Consider the following 5,440-nt stretch of genomic DNA (forward strand, 5'->3'; position numbering starts at 1 on the left):
ATGATGATGAGTGTCACGGATCATCACATTCATCAAAGTTAAGTGTAGCGTATATCTTGGAATAGGAATAGAAGAGAATTGAATAGAAAGTAATAATAATTGTATTGAAACTTGAGGTACAGCAGAGCTCCACACCCTTAATCTATGGTGTGCAGAAACTCCACTGTTGAAAATACATAAGTAAAAGGTTCAGCATGGCCGAATGGCCAGCCCTCTCCATGATCAAGTGACCGAATAGTCAAGAGATTAAACTGTCAAAAGATATCTAATACAATAGTTAAATGTTCTATTTATAATAAACTAGCTCCTAGGGTTTACAGAAGTAAGTAATTGATGCATAAATCCACTTCCGGAGCCCACTTGGTGTATGTTTGGGCTGAGCTTGATCTATCCACGAGCTGAGGCTTTTCTTGGAGTTGAACTCCAAGTTATGACGTGTTTTGGGCGTTCAACTCCGGATCATGACGTTTTTCTGGCGTTTAACTCCAGACAGTAGCATGTACTTGGCGTTCAACGCCAAGTTACGTCGTCAATTTCCGAATGAACTATAGACTATTATATATTGCTGGAAAGCTCTGGATGTCTACTTTCCAACGCCGTTGAGAGCGCGCCAATTAGAGTTCTGTAGCTCCAGAAAATCCATTTCGAGTGCAGGGAGGTCAGATTCCAACAGCATCAGCAGTCCTTTTGTCAGCCTTTTTCAGAGTTTTGCTCAAGTCCCTCAATTTCAGCCAGAATTTACCTGAAATCACAGAAAAATACACAAACTCATAGTAAAATCCAGAAATGTGAATTTAACCTAAAAACTAATGAAAACATCCCTAAAAGTAGCTCAAACTTACTAAAAACTACCTAAAAACAATGCCAAAAAGCGTATAAATTATCCGCTCATCATGAGTAGAAGAAAAGAAGAATAAGAATGAAGAAGAGAAAAATTCGAACACAGAGGAGAAGAGAGAGTTCGAATTTTTAGATGAAGATAAGTGTTAGTAATTAACTAAATAAATAGAAAGAGATGAAAGGAAGAGAATTTCGAAAATTGGTTTTGAAAAAAAGGTTAGTGATTTTTGAAAATTAAGAGAAGAAATAAAATTAAAATTAAAATTTGAAATAATTAGTTAATTAAAAAGAATTTTGAAAAAGATGGATGAATTTTCGAAAGTTAGAGAGAGAAAAGTAGTTAGGTGGTTTTGAAAAAGATAAGAAATAATAAAACAAACAAAAAGTCAATTGGTTAGTTGAAAAAGATTTGAAATCCAATTTTTGAAAAGATAGGAAGTTAGTAAAGATTTTTTGAAATCAATTTTGAAAAAGATATGATTTGAAAAAAGATATGATTGAAAAGATATTTTGAAAAAGATTTGATTTTTAAAATTAAAATTGATTACTTGACTAACAAGAAACTAAAAGATATGATTCTAGAATTCAAAGATTGAACCTTTCTTAACAAGAAAGTAACAAACTTCAAATTTTTGAATCAATTACATTAATTGTTAGTAAAGTTTTCGAAAAATCATGAAATAATGATAAGAAAAAGATTTTGAAAATCAATTAAAAAATATATTTTCGAAAATATAAAAGAAAAATTAAAAAGATTTTATTTTTGAAAAAGTTTTGAAAAGATAAGATTTTTAAAAATGAAATCTTGACTTGACTAACAAGAAACATCTTATTTAAAAAATTTTTGACTAAGTCAACTCAAAGATTTCAAATTTTTGAGTAAAATAAGGAAAAGATTTTTTTTATTTTTGAATTTTTTTATGAGGAGAGAGAAAAATACAAATATGACCCAAAACATGAAAATTTTGGATCAAAACCAATGATGCATGCAAGAACACTATAAATGTCAAGATGAACACCAAGAACACTTTAAAGATCAAGATGAACATCAAGACTTATTTTTGAAAAATTTTCAAGACAAGAAAAACATGCAAGACACCAAACTTAGAAATTTTTAATGTTTAGACTCTAAGAATTCAAAAATGCATATGAAAAATAACAAAAGACACAAAACAAGAAAATATAAAGATCAAACAAGAAGACTTACTAAGAACAACTTGAAGATCATGAAGAACACCATGCATGAGTTTTTTGAAAATATTTTTGAGAAAAAAATAAATAAAAATATGCAATTGACACCAAACTTAAAAATTGACTCTAGACTCAAACAAGAAAGACAAAATATTTTTGATATTATGATTTTTTAATTTTTTTGTATTTTTTTTCGAAAATTATTTTTTTGAAAAACGAAAACAAAGAAAAAAAATTTTGAAAACATTTTGGAAAACAAAATAAGAAGAAAATTACCTAATCTAAGCAACAAGATGAACTGTCAGTTGTCCAAACTCAAACAATCCCCAGCAACGGTGTCAAAACTTGGTGCACGAAATTGTGATCATCAACAATGGCGCCAAAGACTTTGAGCTCTCAAACGTGAATCACACTTTGTCACAACTTCGCACAACCAACCAGCTAGTGCACTGGGTCGTCCAAGTAATATCTTACGTGAGTAAGGGTCGATCCCACGGAGATTGTTGGTATGAAGCAAGCTATGGTCATTTTGTAAATCTCAGTCAGGCGGATTCTAATGGTTATAATGGTTTTCGAATATAAAGATAAATAAAGCATAAAATAAAGATAGAGATACTTATGTAATTCATTGGTGAGAATTTCAGATAAGCGCATGAAGATACTGTATTCTTTTTGGATCTCTGCTTTCCTATTGCTTTCATCCAATCATTCTTACTCATTCCCATGGTAAGCTATATGTTCAGGTTTCACCGGCGTCAATGGCTACCTCCTGTCCTCTCAGTGAAAATGGTCCAAATGCGCTGTCACCGCATGGCTAATTATCTGTCGGTTCTCGATCATGTTGGAATAGGATCCATTGATCCTTTTGCTTCTATCACTACGCCCAACACTCGCGAGTTTGAAGCTCGTCACAGTCATCCCATCTCAGATCCTACTCGGAATACCACAGACAAGGTTTAGACTTTCCGGATCTTAGGAATGGCCGCCAATAATTCTAGCTTATACCACGAAGATTCTGATTAAGGAATCCAAGAGATACACACTCTAGCTCTCGCTTGTAGAACGGAAGTGGTTGTCAGGCACGCGTTCATAAGGACGGATGATGATGACTGTCACGGATCATCACATCCATCAGGTTGAAGTACAAGTGATATCTTAGAACAAGAATAAGCTTGAATTGAATAGAAGAACAATAGTAATTGCATTAATACTTGAGGTACAGTAGAGCTCCACACCTTAATCTATGGTGTGTAGAAACTCTACCGTTGAAAATACATAAGTGATGGTCCAGGCATGGCTGAATGGCCAGCTCCCAAAACGTGATCAAAGGATCAAAAGATAATCCAAAGGATGTATAATACAATAGTAAAAAGTTCTATTTATACTAGACTAGTTACTAGGGTTTACAGAAATAAGTCTAAGTGCAGAAATCCACTTCCGAGGCCCACTTTGTTATGTGCTTGGGCTGAACTTGAGCTTTACACATGCAGAGACTTCTCTTGAGGTTAAACGCCAAGTTGTAACAAGATTTTGGCGTTTAACTCTAGATTGTGACGTGTCTCTGGCGTTTTACTCTAGAATGCAGCATGAAACTTGTGTAAAATGCCAGTTTGCATCGTCTAAACTCGAATAAAGTATGAACTATTATATATTGCTAGAAACCCCTGGATGTCTACCCTCTAACGCAATTGAGAGCGCGCCATTTGGAATCCTGTAGCGCCAAAAAATCCATTTCGAGTGCAGGGAGGTCAGAATCCAACAGCATCTGCAGTCCTTTTTCAACCTGAATCAGATTTTTGCTCAGGTCCCTCAATTTCAGCCAGAAAATATCTAAAATCACAGAAAAACACACAAACTCATAGTAAAGTCCAAAAATGTGAATTCTGCATAAAAACTAATAAAAACATCCCTAAAAGTAGATAGATCATACTAAAAACTACCTAAAAACAATGCCAAAAAGCGTATAAATTATCCGCTCATCACAACACCAAACTTAAATTGTTGCTTGTCCCCAAGCAACTAAAAATCAAATAGGATAAAAAGAAGAGAATATACTATAAATCCAAAAATATCAATGAATATTAGTTCTAATTAGATGAGCGGGACTTGTAGCTTTTTGCTTCTGAACAGTTTTGGCATCTCACTTTATCCTTTGAAGTTTAGAATGATTGGCATCCGTAGGAACTCAGAGTTCAGATAGTGTTATTGATTCTCCTAGTTAAGTATGTTGATTCTTGAGCACAGCTACTTTATGAGTCTTGGCCATGGCCCTAAGCACTTTGTTTTCCAGTATTACCACCGGATACATAAATGCCACAGACACATGACTGGGTGAACCTTTTCAGAATGTGACTCAGCTTTGCTAAAGTCCTTAGTTAGAGCTGTCTAGAGCTCTTAAGCACACTCTTTTTGCTTTGGATCACGACTTTAACCACTCCTTCTATCCATTGATGCTCAAAGCCTTGGATCCCTTTTACCCTTGCCTTTTGGTTTTAAGGGCTATTGGCTTTTTCTGCTTGGTTTTCCTTTTCTTTCTTTAAATTTTTTTTGCCATTTTTTTTGCAAGCATTGTTCATCATTGCTTTTTCTTGCTTCAAAAATCAATTTTATGATTTTTCAGATCATCAATAACATTTCTCTTTTTCATCATTCTTTCGAGAGCCAATAATTTTAACATTCATAAATAACAAGATCAAAAATATGCACTATTCAAGCATTCATTCAGAAAACAAAAAGTATTGTCACCATATCAATATAATTAAACTAATTTCAAGGATGAATTCGAAACTCATGTACTTCTTGTTCTTTTGTATTAGAAACATTTTTCATTTAAGAAAGGTGAAGGATTCATCGAATTATTCATAGCCTTAAGACATAGACACTAGACACTAATGATCATGTAATAAAGACACAAACATAGACAAACATGAAACTCAAAAATCGGAAAACAAAGAGATAAAAATAAGAAATTTAAGGAATGAGTCCACCTTAGTGATGGTGGCGCCTTCTTCTTGAAGGACCAATGGTGTTCTTGAGTTCCTCTATGTCTCTTTCTATCCTTTGTTGCTCCTCCCTCATAGCTCTTTGATCTTTTCCAATCTCATTGAGAATGATGGAGTGTTCTTGGTGTTCCACCCTTAATTGGTTTATGTCAAGACTTAATCCTTCTAGAGAAGTGTTTAGTTGTTTCCAATAGTTGTTTGGAGGAAAATGCATCCCTTGAGGCATCTCAGGGATTTCTTGATGATGAGCTTCCTCATGTGTCTCTTGAGATCCATGAATAGGCTCTCTTGTTTGCTCCATCCTTATCTTAGTGATGGGTTTGTCCTCTTCAATGAGGATGTCTCCTTCTATGACAACTCCAGCTAAGTTGCATAGATAGCAAATGAGATGAGAAAAAGCTATCCTT

This window comes from Arachis duranensis, chromosome 3 (assembly GCF_000817695.3).
Source record: "Arachis duranensis cultivar V14167 chromosome 3, aradu.V14167.gnm2.J7QH, whole genome shotgun sequence".
NCBI classification, from domain to species: domain Eukaryota; kingdom Viridiplantae; phylum Streptophyta; class Magnoliopsida; order Fabales; family Fabaceae; genus Arachis; species Arachis duranensis.